The sequence below is a fragment of the Pezoporus occidentalis genome, unplaced genomic scaffold (genome assembly GCF_034315485.1).
Source record: "Pezoporus occidentalis ecotype Australia unplaced genomic scaffold, CSIRO_AGI_Poc_V1 ctg151, whole genome shotgun sequence".
Taxonomy (NCBI): domain Eukaryota; kingdom Metazoa; phylum Chordata; class Aves; order Psittaciformes; family Psittacidae; genus Pezoporus; species Pezoporus occidentalis.
This window is the reverse complement of record NW_026913328.1, coordinates 1,893,319-1,912,819: the sequence shown is the minus strand read 5'-3', so window position 1 is coordinate 1,912,819 and position 19,501 is coordinate 1,893,319. Positions and strand designations below refer to the sequence as shown.

Genomic DNA, 19,501 nt, shown 5'->3' with positions numbered 1-19,501 from the left:
ATGGGTTGCCCAGGGAGGTTGTGAATGCTCCATCCTTGGCAGTGTTCAAGTCCAGGTTGGAAAGAGCCTTGGGTGAGATGGTTTAGTGTGAGGTGTCCCTGCCCATGGCAGGGGGGGTGGAACTAGATGATCTTAAGGTCCTTTCCAACCCTAACTATTCTATGATTCTATGATTCTAATGAAGTATGACACAGGTTACTGTGTACAGAGGAGTTTAGACTCCATTGGTTATTTTTAAGGGAAAGGAGAGATGAGGCATCATTTTATATGTCATGGACCAGCAAAAAATAGGTTCATTTTTATATTTACTATGAATTCATGTTAATGTCACCTATTACTATTGGCAAGTCATGCTGGAGAATGTCCTTATTTTTCCAGTGTTTACAAACCATTTACACATCTCATCATTCAAAGCCTGTGCATTCGCTAGTCCTCATGCCAATCATTGAAATTAGCACTGCCACCTCAGGCTGGTATCTTAGTGGGATTTAAATTGCCAGCTTGAAAGGACAAAGACCTGTTACTCTTGCCTGCTTACAAAGAATTACAGGAAGTATAATACAATAGTTCAATAAAAGACAAAATTGCAAGGCTGAAAAGGAATCACAAATATTTTCATTCTTATCATTGGCACTGCTTAATGTGCTGAATATATAGGTCTTTAGAAATTAATAAGTATTTGAACTTACATAAAATGAGCAGGTGGTCTCCATTTCACCAGACAGATGTTAGCATCACATCTAATGAAGCTAAACAGAACTACTGTCGATAGAAGGCTGTAAGTTTAACACTTTTCATGATCATTACATCCCTTCTAATAAATCAAGAGCTATACAGAAAAATACATGGCTATCCCTAGGAAGCAGAACACTTTCTAACATTGATTGTGCAGATGGTAGAAAGGGCTGCACTTCTCAAGGCCAGTTGCTAATTATCCTATATCAAATATGAATAGGATGAGTGCTGGGCAAATAACTGAGCAGAATGTTGATACTGGGAACCTCATCAAGAATTGGAAATCATTAAAAAATTAAACAGGGAGCTCTGACCTTTGAACTTCTGATCATTTCTTCCTTATGTCTTCATAGAAATGAGTTTATTCAAATCTATCTGCAAGTCCCTGCAATTTCACTGCTGATCATGTACTGAAGGGAGCTTTTCTGAGTGGGACAAAGCAACACATTGATAAGGCTGGGGTGCTTGGAAATTAATTTGCAATTAGAAGTATATCCATTTTATTCTAGCATCAGAAATTATATACAGAATTTTGGCATTAAAATGCTAGCAATGAAGCCATGTAAATGCTGAGAAAGGGTCCTTTTTACATGTGAGGGAGCATACAGGGTGAATGTTAATTCTGTTTAACAAATATAAGACTTCTGAGATGCTGTGTCTGTGGATTATGCCTATATACTTTGATAGTTGTAGCAGAGATATTATTTGTAATGTGTACTGCAGTTAGTCAAGGCAAAATTCACGTTAGGAAGTTGAAAATAAACATTTTCAGACAGACACAACATCAGATTACAACTTGAATAACTGCAGTATAACTGCCTAAAACTTTCTTGTCATTTCAATTCCTTAACATACCCATTACTTTTTTCTTGTTTGTATCCCTTACTTCTGCAAATATAAGCATCACTATATTTGTGAAAAAAATTATTCACCGTATGTGTATTTGCCAGCTCTGAATAGCAAATATATATGTGTATATAATTACCACTATTGCTTGTCTATTACTGAACAGTAAACTGGCAAAAAAAATTTCAAGCAAAGAGCAGTACTGGAACATTCAAAAAAAGTAGAGACATGCTTCTGTTTAGTTATAATTTATGAAATAAAGACCAAAACTGAGAAATTGCTTATTACAGAAAAACACAAACCAAAACAAAAACCCCACCCAAAACAAAACCCAAATAAAGAAACATTCTCCTTAAGCAGCTTTGGTTAAATTTTAAAACTCGCCACCTTAGGTACTGATATAATATCTTTTGAATATATTCCTAACATGATAGCTGTAGTTTGCAGACTCTGTTCTGTAGAACAGGAAAAAAAAAAATCACAAGGTCGAACCACTTCACTTTTAATGTGCACTGTCAAACCATAAAGATGAGAAACACTGCAGTCCTCTTGGCTTGTGATGGAAGTTGGTAAAATGTTTGTAGATAGAAAAAAAGATGAACAAACACTTCAGCATCGGCCAGTTCAGAGAAAATCAACATAAGATATTTTCATTGAAGTGAAATTATCTTTTTTTCCTCAAATAATCAGAGAAATCACTTTCCTCAAATAAATGGAGAATCATTTGCTGTTACATCCTGACTATGAAGCCATAGTTGTAAGAACCTACCTTGATTCAGCAATCACCTGGGAGAAGGGAATTCTGGCTCCCAGTTTCTGCGTCCAATTAATATCTGGATTATCTCCATCCTAAATACTTTGTAGTCATGTGGATTCAATCGTCAAGTGCAGTCAGAAACTGAAGCCAGGACTCCCACATTCCTCATGGGCTCTAAGCACCACTGTGCGATCGGATAAAATCAGGCACTTGCTAGATCGGTGCGACCCAGACTGAAGGGCAGACTGGGATTGCCTGATGTCTTCAACCCTTCTGGGAAAACAAGGGCAAAACCCCAAAAAAGCCTAACATTGTAGGCCAATGCATACAATAAACATTAAAGTCAAACCTGAACTATTGAATCCAGCGGAGAGGTAATTTACCCATGGATTCTGTATGTTAGCACCACTGTGAGATGCCAGGGTTGAAGACAAGCTATCAAACACTGCAGATGAATTTGCTGCATAAGGACTATCTCCCCTTACTTTCTGATGAGCATTTCTCAAAATGTGACTGCCCCAGGCAGGTGAATGCAGAGCAGGAGGAATCACGCACCATCCGTGCTCACCCTAGCACATCACACCTCTCAAGCACAGCCAGAGGAGGATTTTAAATGGGCAGATGGAACAGCTAAGCACCCTGAGGAGCCTTTGTGCCTTGTCTTTAATCTTACATATTTTCCATTGTGATTAACTTGCTGCTTGCTTAATCCATGAAGGATTTTATTAACAAAAAAGAGAAAAAATAAAGTTAATAACCTGTCATCTCCTCACTGATGAGGAAATGGTTCTTCAGTGTGGTAGATATTTTGAGCCGTTTACAATGCAGGGATTGAAAATTGAAGAGGTGTGTGCTAGACAAGTATTGCCTACAAGCACCTCATTCAAGTGCGTGAGGAATTGTCTCTCTTCCTACATTCTGCTTAGAAAGTGTAATGGTCTGAACTGCTTTGTTCTCCACATATATTAAAAGGAGATTCATCGCTGAGTTAAAGAAAATAACCAAGTACTGTCTCTACAGACTTTTAAATAACAGTTCCTCCCCTTTTACTCTTGGCATTGTTACAGATGAATAACAGAATATTGGACGCTTGCTACAGAGCCTTGGGTTGTTGCACTGCAGAGAAAATTTGACCTCTTTTAAAGAAGTTTGTAAGAGTTCCAGCAGGAAATATACCACTACTGAAGTCTCATTCTAATATCTGGATAAGTCTGCAGATCTGGCCAGGTTTTGTTTTCATTTTTGCACTGGAACTGTGAAAGTTTCTCATTTATACTTTGTAAGAAGCAATAAATAATCCTGTGTCTGATCAAGTGTGTTAATTTCAAATCTGAAACTTGAAACAGTTGATTATGCTGTGAGCGAAATATTCTGGGGGAAAAAAAAAAAGTAAATTCAGAAATGCTTAGCCCTGTGTAAAAGTAGCATTAATGACAAGAGGGGTCACAGTGCTACCAGAAGCTTCATACTCCAGGCAGACTTGTTTCAGTGACACTTATATGCAGAATATCTATGAGATTTTCCTCCTGGCTAAGGCTTGGTACTCATCTTAAACAAATGTATTTAATACTCTTCTTTCGGGCCAGTTATGGATTGAATCATTCATTAACTCTGGAAGCCTTCTTCAGGTTTGCTGAAAGAATTACTCTTTTAGATTTCTAATGATTTCTAATTAGATTACTAATGACTATAATATTGAGTTACTACCACTTTATTTACTGGAGATATTTTTTTCCTAGCGTACACAGTATTTTGAGTGCTCTGTCAGGAGTTTTCAATAGTAGCAAGGGCCAAGTTCAGAACTCAAGAGTTCTTAAAAACTTGAATTAAAACCAGCTTAATATTCCCATTCCTCCAAAAACAGGAGAAACATTTTTCTCAGGATCACTCACTGATACATTCCCAATTGCAACCAAAAGTTTTGGTATGAAACAAATAGTTTCATTAAATGGAACTGGAATACAGCATGAAACTGCAATATAGCACTAGTCGGAAAGAGTGTGAAAGTTAAAAGGCAGAGTGTGAAATTTAAAAAGTAAAATACATCTCCAAACAGGGCCTAGAACACCTGATTGTGGGTAGTGCTCCATACACATTGGGACAGGCTCCTCTCCAGTCTGCAGGAGAAAGCACTACTGCACTTCCTTGTCACCTGTACTGCCTGCTCAGCTCTCTCCTGCTGGGTGATGTCTTTAGAAGTGTCATCTCTGTGTGGGATTTTCATGCTGCTATGTAGGTGTCTCCTGGGGTGTCCACAGAGGTGCAGTCGCTGCTGCAGTTGCAAAAATAAAGCCATGTGTTCATCCAATCTGTTGGTGCTGGAGAAACAGAGATCTCAGGACAGCTCATTTAGATTCTGAAATCTTCTGCAAACTTCTCACTACCTCTCACCATGCTGCAAAGTCTCCCTTTTCATCCCTGCCCTTGTTCTTTGGAAGAGGCTTAATGGAATAGTAGAGTCCAATCTCCTGAAGATACATTTCTGTAATTAGTCAAAGACTCTGAACTCTTGTTTATGTCCTTAGTGCATCCTCTGGGCCATGCCTGGGTAAGTTGGTGTTGAGCATATGTTTCCATTCATTACTCAGAAAAGTAACATACCAAATGGGTAAAATTCAAATGGGTGTTTGCACTGCCACAGAGTTTGTTATTTGTTTTGTTTGTTCTTTCTCTTCTTGCAGCTGATCAATATATGAACAGATTTTCATCTGTCATCTATACTCAGCCAACTACTTCAAATAGCCACTGCAGTTAAACTTACCCACATTTTTCTTTGAAGTTGATTTAGGTTGCATTGTGAATGTTTTGGATATACTTACAAATTTACACTCATCTTTCATATGTATTTGTCATTTCATTTTGTACATGTAGATATCATTCAGGAGTTCCTTCTTGGTGACTTCTCATTTTGTGGATATTTTCTTAAGAAAACGTAACTCCAGGCATATTTGTATTAAGAAACTCAAGAATAATGTGATCGGTAAAAAAGTATAATGAAGTTGAAAGAATACAACTTCTAATCATTCAATAGTGTATTAGTTTGAGAACAATGATTTACTAAAACATGAAAAATAAAATAGATATTGTTCAGTTCTTGATATTTATTTTAATTCCAAATTATTATATTGTCCATGTGTCAGTCTTCTACGTAAGCTGCTTACAGAAAATACTCAAAACATTTTAGGAATATACATGGGGTTTTTTTACATTTAACAGAAGACATTAAAAGTCTTCTCTGGCATTATATTTTATGAATATATGCTTTAAGAGATGCGTGCAGTTTTAAGGGTTAGATCACAGATACCCATAATAAAATGCACTAAAAACATACTCTGATTCCTTAGTTCTGCCTTGGAACCAGACTGAGGGCTAAATATTGAAGGCTGTGCAATATCAATACCAAGATTTTTGAGAGAGGTAGAACATCATAATTTCTACAACTCTCCTCATATGGGTAACAATGAAATACCAGAAAGTTTGGCATAAAGCTGATCTTTTACTTTACTAAATAAAGTCAGATCACATTTCCTACAACAAGAGGGTGAAACCTTGTTTCTTGGAGGTGGCTTGATTTTTGTTGTCCCGTTCTTCCCCATAGATTTTTTGATAGCTTAGAAAAGAATGAGGTCTCCAAATACATGCCAGCACATCTGTGTCCCAGATAAAGAAAGTGATAAACAGTCCGTGATAAATGATATCTCAGGGAAGGATACCAGATATCTTGATGAGGACTAAAGAATTTCCATTTGGAGAACAAACACTATCAGAAAAAATGAAGATATGATAAAATAAAAAACATTCCAGGGACATGAGCAAAAGGGGAAGATGAGGAAATGCAACAGTTGTCTTTGAAACTGCACTGAAAGTGATTCTTTGCATGTTAATATTTTTCAACAAGAGTGTCTGTAGTTTTTATTGAAACATTTGCTGTCTGCGTTGGACTGTAAAAATATTCTAGTTAAGATGGATCACAAGTGTTTTCTTTCATTCAAATTTTGATATTCTGTGGATTAAATTGAATACAACTTTACAAGAACTATTAGAAGTGCTTTCCTCCTTTCAAAAAGCATCTCCCCCTCACTTTTTTTCTTTCGTCCCCAACAGCGGTAATTGCCAGTGAAAAGGAAAATAGCTTCATAACAACAAAGTTCCCATCATATGAACAGTTAATTCAGAATTTGATGGCACTTTACTGTCCTCACTAAGCATAATTCCCATTTAGAAAAGCCTTAACCCTAGAGCTAGAGTAGAAGCAGCAGTGCTTACTTTCGTATTTTTCTTCCTTAATCCAAGATAAATCTCTATAATTAGATTTGACTGCTTTTTAAAGGAACAGAAATGGCAAGTGGCTCTATCTTAAATTAAGAGATCTATTACCTTTGGTGTTCTAATTCTTCTCAGCAATGTGTTTTCTCAGGAGGCACTTTCTCATCCTTATGAAAACTAACTTACTGTAAGTGTAAAGGGAAAAACACATCATTGGAGTTATGTACTAAGTGACTGCATAAGGAAAATATATACAAGTTTAGAGCAATGGAAAATAATTGCCATGTATGTCATACATGAACATTTTATTAAAAAAATCCTGTAGCATAAGATACTCATCAAATAAGGCGTTTTTATTGAAGGCTACATTTTCATTCCCTCATGCAAATGGGATACTGGAAAGTAAAAAGTAGAGACTCACCTTTTATGCTTTCATGAGTTGAAGGTCTAAAAGCTTCATGGCACTTCTGGTACACCACAGCTTTGTACAGCCATATCCTAAAAACCCTCATGGCCACCAGTACAAAGTGGTATGCCCTGCCAGGTTATTAAAGCATGTATTTGCAGTTAAATGTTCATTCTTCTTGCTCCAAGGACTTTCTTTTCTTTTCCTGTGTCTTATAAGCTTCTCTTTTTAACTTCATTGTGTTTGTGCCCCATTCTGTCCTACTCTTTATATGGCTGTGGCTTTAAAACTGGACTTTAATGATCCTCTGATTTTGTACGCTCATCAGTCTTTCTCTTCCTAGTTAGACAAGCAGCAGATGTCCTCAGGTCTGTCAGTTAATTTGAGATTTTTCACGACCTGTTGTACCTCAGAATTACTGAATGCTGGCAGCATGTACAACAGTAACAATGCTGGAAGCTATCTGTTGGCTGATGCTGTGATTACAAATTCATTTATGTAACAGTAACCAATACCATTTATCTTCACTACTCACAACATTCGGTGGATGGTATGTACCTTATATTAAAAAGACCTGGATCCAAACTAAACCAGATTTCTTTCCAAGGACTGGAAAAAAAAAAAAAAGTACCTAACCAAGTGAAATATTACCCAAATGCAAAAATTATTTTCTCACTGGTCCCTCCTCCAAATGCTTAATTTTACTCATTCTGACAATTACTTCATCTAGGTAATGTAATGCATTCTATATTTCAATGGTTTTCAGACCTTTAAAATTAGGCTGTACAACCACACACTATCATACGTTGGCGGGATTTTAGAAGTCATCAACAGGCCAGATAGCTTAGGGTTGCTGAACACAAAGTATTTTGACTCTCCTAGCTAATTCCACTTATTTCAGCAGAGCTGTGCCAACAGTGAATCTGAGCTCTCTATCTAAATTTAATCTGTTCATTACCTCCGAAGACTATTGCTAATAAATAGGCAATCAAGTAGCTAGAAGGACAGAAAAGGGGGATACGATGTATAATAGGTAACCTTACAGAAGGCAATCAGAGCACTGATTCCTTTCCTTCCAAACAGAAGACAATAACAGTTCAAACTAATCACGATTCAAATTTTCTTTTCTACATTTAATTGATACTCTGGAGACTTCATTCAGCTCACTCTAAATCAGTCCCTTGGTAATTGACTTCACCAATAACTGGATCAACCTGCAGGTAAGAACTGGAACGGGATCTGCAGAGCATAAAGCCTCTGCTTTATACAGCAGTGAAAGTCGCTCCGATACATACACAGTATAAGCAATTGTTGAGAAAGGCTTCAGATGCCCCGACAACGTATTTTACCTTGAACTGGTAAAACATACTCAGTGTTTACCCAGCTCTTGGCTTCTTCACTGCTGCTACATTGAGAGTGACATTTGTGAAATGGATATCTTTCCCCAGGGAATGAAGTTAAGAACAATTCAGTTTACAAACTCTAGGCTAAAAAGGACTTTTCAGATAATGCTTCCAGTGAGGACTGACTGGGATGTCTCCTTAGGTGCAGTATACAACTCAGCTCTACACTCCTGTGGACTTCTGCCACCTGTCTGCTACTTTCTAGTCATTGCCAAATAAAATTCTATCTATTTAGAAAAGTTCACTAGACATTGCTATTTATAAGACCTTTCAAAGATGTAACGGAATGTGTCTGTTGGTCAAAGGAGAATCTTATCTCACTATGGTTTCTAAATCTGTGAGTTTTTCTGAGGAATGGAGTGTTGAAATCTGATTGCTGAGGCTGTGCAACAAGAATGAAAGCTAAAGAGAAAGATTAAAGATGTGTAAAGTTCAGGTGTATCTTTACTATCTTTCTCAGCACATTGACATAGGGATTAAATACAGTTTCTCAGAAAAGTGAAAAAATTTTAATAGAGTCTGGTCAGAATTAGGTAATGTAAGGCTTGTTATCCTCACACCTAAGAGAAGAATATTCTATCATGAAACAGAATAGCCCTTGAAGTAGGATATTCAGTAATAACATTCTTAAAAGTGACTGGTTGGTTTTTTATCAGACTTCAGAATTTATTTTTTTTTTCTTTATTTCCTCTTCAGGGAAACGTACCAAGTTTTGGTGTCCTTGTGCTGCTGTCTCTATGTTCCAACTGTTCTCCTTTAGAAACTGTATTTTTCTTGTTCTGTCCTCACACTAAATACCTACAATGCCATACGAAGCTCTTCCATTTTGCAATAGCAGTAGAGATCAATAATCTAATGTGGGGCATAAGCTTCCATTTTACTAGACCATCATGGCCAAACCATTTTGTCTTTGTCATGTACATGACTCTAGCATATGGCTAATGACCAACATGTGGTTAAAGTTCACTGGTAGGAAACTGTAACTCTTGTCTGCTGCAGTTACTTTAGAAACCTGCAGCATAAATTTCAGTGCGTAACCCGGGGGGCAGGGGGGCAGGCCTAAGAAGAACAAATTCAGAATGGTCCAGGTCTACACAGCATTTCCCTTAAGCTAATACGACTTTTCTTCATAAGGCTATTAGATACATTAATATGGGTATTTGATTCTTTGAACACTTCTATTTTCTGTCTGATGACTCATAATGGAATTAACTCCAAGCCTTTCCCATGGCTGTTTTTAGTGGTTGAATACTCCATCAGAAAAGGTGTGGGGTACAACTGAGAAGGGAACTGGTGAATTGTAAAGAGGGAAGGCCATTTGAGCCTAAAGTACGTTTGCATTTCAGAAGATCAGAGTAAATCATGTGCACTTAACTGGCACTTGCTTTTTTAATTTAATTAATGCTAGAAAGACACTTTAAACCATAGTGCTCTAAAGGTGCTTGGAAGAAAAAAAATTGTCCCCCAAGTGTCTGATGTGAAGAGTCCCTGGGTGACACTCAGAGTAATGCACTTTTTGAGCACTTCAACTTACTCGTGTCTTTCAGCGCTTAATCAACATAATTTGACACAATTATAGATATAAACACTTTATAAGCACTTGGTACAAGGAGTGTCAAAAAAGTGCTGATCTACACCAGTTTCTAGTGAAAACAAAAAGCTCTAGCACAGGACTCAAGCAAGTGCTTAAGACTGTTCCACGCTATCAATAACCTTCAAAGAAGAACCAAAAAAAGAAAAAGAAAAAAGTGTTTCCAAAGTGTTCTCTGGATAGAGTCTTTAAAGACTTTATACATCCACATAGCAGGCTACTTAAAATAACCAAAATTGTCTGAAACATACACTCAGAGTTATTCAATTCAGCTGCTCATTGAGTAGCTGCAATGACTGGGTAAGTAAGTCAGCCGTATTTGAAAGAAAAGAGGAGAAACAAAAATGGTGCCATTCAGAACAATTCTCATCTTATGTATCATATTTACATGTTAGATCTTCCAAAAGAGCATTGAGAATACGTAGCTTGGGATGTAGCACAGGCCCTCATAAACATAGTTCTTAAGGTAAGACTGAGTGCAGGTATGCCATGAGAGCCTGTACCTTAAGAGTTTTTTCTGTTTATTCTCCTAACTTAGTTGAGAAAATATTCTGGAAAAAAAAAGCCCACATGAAATGCAGTTTATTTCCTTGCTACAGCTAGTGAGTTCTCCACTTGGTTAATGCACATGAGAGTGCTTCTTTTGAAGAGAATGTTGTTCTGCCAGAACACTGAGGACAGGTTCTAAAAGGCAGAGTCTGACCAGCAGTGAACCTTCATTAAATGCCTGCACATACATTCCATTTCTTATCTGAGCAACAGATCCAGGTTTTGTGCTAAAAGTTTGTTCTGTTCAGTGGGGAAAAGAGCAACAGCACAAAGCTTAGGTTTCCTCACAGGACACTGTAATATCACCTCTCCCTCTCTTTTGTAGAAACTGGTTTTAATTATTAGCTTTCTAATTAATAACTTTTGTGCAGTCCGTCATTTCAAATCAGAGTGAGGATTATGTTTTATATGGTAAAAAGATGTGTGTCTAAAGATTTATTTGAAATAAAAGCATAAAAACACAGCAAGCCTTTTTTCTGTTTTCCCTTCATATTTGTAATTCAGCGTGCATTTACTGAAGTCACAAGCTGTGTTTTTGCAATGTGAGTGAGGCACATAAACTCTGATACATATTATCTCTTTGTATATGAATTAGGTCAGCTAAATTTATGAATATATCACCTGACAGTTACATTAATCGTCTTAACACTTTGTGATCTTTTTGCCAGTAAAGTGGAATGACAATTTGATCATATTCAAGATCAGTTATCACATTTAGAAGACAGTATCTATGTAAACTAAATAAACAAAATGTAAAAGGTGACATTTTCAAAGTTATAACTTACTTTCACTAGGGTTAGCACCTAACTGCTTTTGAAAATAACCCTTTAGAAATTGTTCCTATTTACCTTGTTAAGTGTTGGAAGTGTGTTCTTGCATGGTCCATCCATTTTGATACAGGATATACCTGATGTGCCTTGAAAAAATCTCCACTGTGTGCAATTGCTGGAACATTACTTGTCGAAACCAGACCAGAACATCTCTTCTTTTAGTTTTGGAATGAGGCAGGGAGTGGTGTATAACTGAGGATCCTAAAAAAAACTGGAACAAAATAGTTCTAAGAAAAAGCACCAAAAGAACAAAAAAAAATTGGAGGCAGTAGGAATTATAGGATCATCTGAAAAAAATCAAACCAATTTTTCAGGCACCTACCAGCAGGGACTGCAAAAACTGTGGTCTTCCTTTTTCTGTCTGAAATTTGCCATCTACCAATTTAAGGCACTCTTGTAGCAAAGCACTTAAGCACTGCTCAAATCCTCTTGAAGTCAAAGGGATTTAAGTAAGTGAATAAAATTATGTGCATACTGAAGTACTTGGCTGCACTGGGTTGTATTGTTGAATTTGGCCATGGACAATTTTAAGATTACTCCAAGACTGAAACTGCTATCTGTAATTTCCTTGACAAAAGAAGATGTATTCTGCATTTCCTCCTTTAATACATTTGAGATAAATAGAACAGAAACAGCTAAAATTGGTTATTTTACAGGAGTAGAGAGAAGGAAGAGATATCCTCCAAGAGAAAAAACGCAAACTGTTTTTTATTCCCTTCCTGGATAAATATGTTTCAGGTTTTTGATCCATCTTTTTTAACACCAGTGTCTTCACAGTCAAGCGTTCTGTCTCTCTACCAAGTTGCACATTATGTCTCTCAAGTTTTTGGGTGTTGCTGTGCAAAACGCTAACGGTTAGAGATTTTCTTTTTCTTAACAACCCTTCTCTCCTGAATTCAACTGCAGTTGAGGAAAAGTCTATAACTGTGATTGAAAAAGCTCCAGCCTTCCTACTATCTAACCACAGAGGTATTTCTTTGTTTGACTTAGCCTAATTCCTCTAGGATCTAAGAGTCTGTTTCAGAGCATGTTCAAAACTATTCCAGTTTTAGCAGTTCATTTAGTTTGTCTTAAGCTTGAAAGGAATCCAAAAATTATGCAGAGGATTCCTTAAATCCTGAAGGGTGCAATCCAGGGGGGGTGGGGTGGTGGTGGAAAATATACATAATGTACAAGCAGAATTTACTCTCAATGAAAGTACAGCTAAATATCCTTTCATAATGACTGCAAGAAAAGGATGGTGTAATAGCTTAACAGGGAGAGCACTCACCGCAAATAGGAAATGTGTTAAATTCCTTCTTCATCCTGAGAGGTTTTACATGTATATCTCACAGCAAAAAACCTCACACTTAGCTATGAGGTTTCTTCTCCACAGGGTACATTTGAAAAGAAAACCGCTAATGTTCTTTATTTCAAAGAACAGTTCTAGGTGTATAACTTGAGGAGCTTTGGGACTGCATATCCCAAGCAGACAGAGCTTGACTGTAAAAGTCCAGGGCAACTTAGCCTTAAACAGAGGAGGAAAGCAGATTTCTTGAAACATCTTGCCACATAGCCTCATATGCCTCTACTTACCACACAGGTGTTTAGATAACATTTCTTAGGACATAATTTTAGTCAGGAAATGTAGGAGAGATTGCATGTCCAGAGATTAGACACCTAAAAGTTAGTTTCTGAGCAAAACCACTTTTGGATGGTTATGGTTTATACTCAACTTACCTATTAGAACATAGATTTAGTCCTCCTCATGCAACAAAAGGTTTCAACTCAGCAGCTGATGTGACTGTAACTTTTTTTCTTACTAGAAAGTAATGATAGAAACAGGTGGTTTGGATTTTTGTTGTTGTTGTTTGTTTGTTTTTTCTTTTTTAAACAGAAGTAATGTAAAAAGTTACTGGGTTTTATACTATTTTATTCACCTAATTCCAATAGCAAAAAATATCTCTTCCGTATCTGGTTAATTAAATAAAACTCTGTGGTGGAACAGTTGATCTAGATGACAACTATCTGTCAGTCCTCAGCTGCCACTATTTCATCAAAACACTCTGGAACTGTGGGACTATGCCAGTTATATGACAAATAGGTAGCATTTAAACATGGACTTTATGTATAGCACAATGCCAGATTTCTTAATAAAAGCAGTCCTGGAACAATCAACCTCATCGCCTTGCTAATTTTCAAACATTGAATTCATCTAGCATATATTATAAATCATTTTCTTCCCCAGACAATAGGCATTTGGGATCCTCTGGCATTCCAAGGCCCTTTACTCACAAAAGGTCTAATTTTATTCCACTCATAGATTGTTCTTTTTTTTTTCTATCTCCTTGCAGCTTTAGTCATAAAATAACCTTTTGCTTGAAAGAAATGCATTAATTGAATACATAAATACCATTAATGAGTAGGAGGGGATGTGGAAATGACAATATACTAAGAAGACAATTATAAGTTAAAATTGCAGATACATAAAGACACTGATGGAATGATTATTACTGTGCTGATCTATGTATATATACACACCCTTATGATGGAAATGATATAATATTACTTGGTTGGACTATGTATCCTATGACTGTGCTTGTGTTAATCAATGAAAGGGTTATAGTTTGGCATGGATATGACAACAGAACACAGCACTCCAGTGGAAAATGTAAAGCAACACAATCAGTCCCACTTAAAACATCATGCAGTCATTACGTTTTGGGAAGCAAACACATTTGTTCAGCATCTATCTTAATATTTTGCATGTGATTAGCTTAGCTCTGTCACACTGTGTAAGCATGCCAATAACATATTGTTGAAGCGATATCAGCATAAATGAAGCTTTTGTTTTGATTTGGGTTTTTTTTCTCAAGGGCAGTAAGAAGCATCCAGTAAATTGTGCTATATCTAGGCCTCTAGCCTGAACTGCAATCTCAGATACTTATGGAAATCAGGCACAGCTGGAGTTGATTCTCATTTACCTTCTCTGTGCAGCTGGATTTAATTCACAATTACCTTTTCTATGTCTTTGTCCAAAAAGAATATACTCAACGGTTGTTGATTTTTTTTCTAAGACATTACCATACTCGGGTTTTTCTTACCATTAGGAGGTTTTGATGATGGTATTGACACGTATAACTTATTTAAATAGGCTGAGTTATGTTCAAACCTTCAGTTACTTCCATGGTCTGCTTCATTTATTACTTGCCACAGGTACATTCTTCTACTTCCAGCCCAAATTTTTCTTAGGTACTGACTGGCCAGTATGGACAAACAGCTGCTTACAGCTGCTAAATAGAAGGCAAGAAAATCCTATCATCCCTTCCCTTAAGCCTGTCACATGTTGTTATTAAAACTCAATGCTTCCCTCTTGCCAAAGAGGAAACCCAAATTGCAATAACATAAACTTAAAAATGCTCTGTTGTGCAGATTTTCTCTCTCTCCTCAAATCACTCTTATCAATCTACTTGTTTCTTCTTTATTCTCTTCCTCCCCACAACCCTACTGCTTATAATGAAAAGAGTCTGCAGGCACACCGAACAGAGCGGCTGAAGCCAATCTGAGGGAAACAGATTTGTCAGAAGCACCACAGAGCTCAGCGACAGAAGCACAGCGATGGGTGTCAGATATAGCTGCTGCAAATCTCATAGAAACACGATGGTTGGCTCATACTCTGGAGCAGATTTCTGATTGAAATGGATGGGGAAAAAGCTATGCAGGCAATCACAATCAGTTCATATGATGCCGTAATGTGCCACATTCCCTCGTGCTGGTAGGTGAGAGGTGGAGAGCTTCTGGACATCATCCAGAAAACCTGTGGTTTTATACAAAATAGAAGGTTATTTTTTGTTGTCTTAAAAGATTATACAATTTATTAAATTCATTACTATATTGATCAAACTTATTAATTATCAAATTCACGTATCATCTTTAAACTTGCAGTAATTTTCTTCAATTAAAATATTCTCATAGCTATTTTATGAAAATGGGTATGTAGTATGTAGTATCACTGTGCAGCAAGTATATCAGAGTAAGAAATAAAAATTAAGCCGTCTTAAGTGGCATGAAAATCCACTGGACTGTGTTAACAACGACTCTCTAGATAGGTGAGACACGATTTTAAGAGATGATATCAAGGTCTGAACATTGTCCACAGTGATTTTAAATATTAATGAAGCATCACTGTGTAGCTCTGCATATCCAAAGATGAATTCCAGTTTAGTTTTATGTAGCTGAATAATTAATCTTTATTACCTTATAATCAAGGTTCTGAGTTTTTTAACATTTACATGATTGTTTCATGCATACAGGATCATTTTGCAGGTCATTCCTTTGTTTTTAACAGTTTGCTCCTCCATTATGAAGAACTGCCTATCTAACCACCCCTCATTGCATTGGAATTTAGCTTTTGTGAGTTGGATTAGATCATATTTTCAACATTGAAAAATTACCTGGTGACTGTATTTTTGGTGACAAGTCTTTTGCTATTCTTTCACATCTTTTTTTCAGATAAGAATAACAATTATCACTTGTTTAGGTGATTACTTACTTTCTCAGTATACATAGGGTCATAGCTATTTTCCAGGCAAGCAATACAAAACCTCATAAATAGAAAAAAAAACAAAGGCAAATATATTTCTAACCAAAGACTTTATATCCTTAACTGTTCTATATTTAAGGCACAGTACCTGAAGGTATTAGGAATGGACATCTGCCTCTAGAACTGTGTTCCCAGTTACCACCTGCCAGAAAGGTTTTCCATTGAGCTTTTACAGTGTTTTTGCAGCCTATGTATATAGGCCACAAGGGAGCAAGATATAAGGCAGAAAGGACTGGCATGTACAATACCTCTCAGAAGAGTTTTGATTTAAGGCATGCCTGCATAATAAGATCAACAAAAAAGGACAAGTCTACTCATTAGCAAAGTATCATCTAGTTACAAGACAATAATCCTTGTGAGCACTGATTTTTACCTAAATAATGGAAAAATATCCCTCATCTACTCCATAGCACTTATGTGAAACATGAAGGACACCACCAAACTCAGAAGAGAATCAGCAGCAGCATTACATATTGTCAAAGAACTTGGAGTTTCCACTCAGAGTTATTTTCTTGTAAATCTTTCGAGACACACATGAAGCTCTGGAGATCTTTCTGGTATTGCGAACTGTTCCTTTATCTTCAAGCAAAACAACTGTAATAATACAATCCTTAACATCTTGAAGTCTGCAAAGAGTTCACAATGACCACTTCAAAAAGTATTTTCTAGAAAACATATTCCTTGTAAAATTGCAAAAGCTTAGGATAGTTTACTAGAGTGATCATGGAATTTACTAGAAAAATCAGAAAATTCTAGCAATGTAACTGACTGTTTTGTCTGTCCTAAAAAAAAAAAAAAATAAATCTTTTAAACATTAAATCAAATGAAATGAATAACCAATATTTTAGCTAATAAAAATCGTTCATTCTCCAGTTATGTAAATAAATGTTCTAAACAGTGGAAAAGCTCCTACCATCTAAGATCTACTAAATCTGAAAAAATTCCAATATATTATCTAGGTGATTTTGAAATACACCTCACATACTTTTGGATCAAGAAGAATTTAACCAAGTATTTGATCTGCTATTTATCTAAACTAATAATTGTATGATGACTATCATTCCCAGCGCATTTTGTAACACATATAAAGCTAAGGTAAAAGGATATCGTTTCACACTGAGTGACATGAGTAACTAACTGTTATAGTGGATGAAGACAAAAGCAAATCCTTTGGTTTTATAGGCAAGACATTGTGAAAGAATCAGACCAAACTCCATGAATGCTAGACAGAACTTCAAACTTTGGACTTGAGGTTTATAGGCATTTCAAATTAGTTCTATACCTTTCTGTGTTCTGTTCAGCTTGAGGAAATATGGTCAAAACTGTGCACATACAGATGACAAAATATATTCTAAACATAATTGTGAACCTGCAAGGTATTAAAGAGTTAATGTGGATCAAAGTATATGAAAAATCTCTCAGTTTGTATTCATTTATCCCCCACAGAAAGAATTCTGACCTGTTGCTTCACTTTCCAAGTTAGTTCATAGTATAAACTGTTAAAGGGCAACAAAAGTAAATCAAAAGAATGTTCCATCTTACAAAGTATTCAGCAAAATGATTTTGAACAGTGGCTAGTTCAATGAAGTGAGAGGTAATTTTGAATTAATTTTTAAAATCAGTGTAATCACTGGCTAAGGCAACAACATTTTTCTTTAAGCAATTTGGATAAAAATTTCCTATTACATTGAGACTCCCTTTCTGTAGTCCCTTTCAGACACATCAGTCAGAGTAACATCTTTATACTGTTTGCTGTCATTCATTCCAAACAGGTTCACTAACAGTTGCCAGGGAGGGATCAGGTCTAGCCTAGGGAAGTAGGATGGAACAAAAACCAAAACCAACCTACCAAGAGAGTCATATTACAATTGCACTTAGTGCATGAATTTTACTGGAAAGATGTTCCAGATGCAGATTTACTTATAGAAGAAAATGGACATTTCTTTCAAATGACTGCATCACTGCATGAGCTCCATTAAATCCTACTGAAATGAACTGGGCAAACTCATCATTAAAAATCATATACAGTAAGAAGTAGGGCTCACCCCTTTCTTGCTTTTAAAAGTGTTTCCTTCTTTAAGCTTTGAACTTAGTCCCATTATATCAAACGTACCCATTAAAAAGGAAATCAACCCACATGTTCAAATTACTGACATTTACCCTACAAGGAAAAGAATCAGTATTGTAAACTTGGGTCATGAGCATACTTTTCTTGTATGTTACAAAGCTTTGGGTATCTTGTGATCACAGTTAAACAATAACTCTAGTAGGCAAGAAACAAAGCCTTGTTATATTATGAAAACATCAACACATATCAAACAATTGAATTAGACTTCATAGGTATAATAATTAATATGTGCAAAAAGGAGAACAAAAGATCAAAACAACTTAATTAAATGTCAGACTTTACAAACATATCCTCACCTATGATACACAGACTTAAAAGCATGTAGGCAAGACTCACAGTAGGAACCACTCTTTGGTTTTATTAATTACTGGAATAGTTAAATAGCATTTACTGAAGAAAATATAGGATCATTTAATGGAAATGCAGAAATTCATAACAACCTCCAAGGTGTAAAATAAGAAGTGATTTGATCTTGAACCAATTATAGCTGTTAAAAACATTCTTGGAAAACTTCCAAGATTAATTCCAAAAGATTTTTTTTTAAAGAACAAAAATACATTCTGAGTGATTTAAGCAAAAATGACTACATAAAATTTACAAAAAGTACAAAAAGTAAACTCATATTAATTTTAAATTGGGAAAATATCTCAGATGTGAGTTGTGCAAATTAGAACACTGTGGCAAGTTCTAATTCACACAGCTCCTTAAACAGTAGAAAATGCAAGGCTGCTTTGTCTTGGCATAGTTCTGGGGTAATATTTTTTAAATGTTTTCATTTGGAACTCTTTTTAAAAATATTAGGTACAAATATACATTTCTCTAAAACATTACTAGGGTTCGTAGAGCTGTGAATTAATTTCTTACATGCATGAAAGACTAATGGAATGATTTCAGGGCAGTCAGGTACAGAAGGACATACCCAAGACTCCTGCTGAATTCCTGTCAATGGACCTCCACAAGCTAAACCTTGGCTTCTTCAGTGAGGACGCATGGAGATACACAGGCATTGAACATATCTATTGTACTAAACCCAAGACCAGCTGGAATTCCAATTCATGAAACAAATGGCACCTTTACAGTCTCTTAATTAGTTGTTATAAACCCTTAGCAGTTAGGAGATTCTTCATGTGAAGACCAAAAAATTATAATCCTACTTTATATAAACATCATTCTCATTCAAAAAAATACTAATTTAAATTCAGAAATAGAACTGTAAGGGATCTAGCCCCAAATTCACAGATATCAGAAATGTATTTCCATTGTATTAGAGGATATGAATGAAATTTGAGACAACAAATCTCAGGACATGGAGTTAATTAAGAACTGAGCCGGAACAAAGCTCATGGCTTCCAAATCGGAAGCTAATGTGTTGCCAGCTGGAATGTATGGCCCCCCAATGGTAAGGCTG

The 19,501-nt window shown here is 36.1% G+C and overlaps 1 long non-coding RNA gene across 2 annotated transcripts in view; it reads right to left on the bottom strand.

Moving 5' to 3' along the window:
* The window catches only part of LOC134159842 (uncharacterized), a 30,536-nt gene extending 14,574 nt beyond the window's left edge, over positions 1-15,962 (bottom strand). The window contains exons 1-5 of one of the 2 annotated variants that reach the window (XR_009963319.1): positions 15,817-15,962; positions 13,103-13,184; positions 11,402-11,584; positions 6,716-6,789; positions 853-1,160 (exon numbers count right to left, since the gene is read on the bottom strand). This is a non-coding gene — a long non-coding RNA (uncharacterized LOC134159842). Of the gene's footprint in view, positions 1-852; positions 1,161-6,715; positions 6,790-11,401; positions 11,585-13,102; positions 13,185-15,816 lie in introns of those variants that run through there. The other variant, XR_009963317.1, reaches the window with a different exon arrangement.
* Between the last annotated feature and the right edge of the window lie 3,539 nt (positions 15,963-19,501).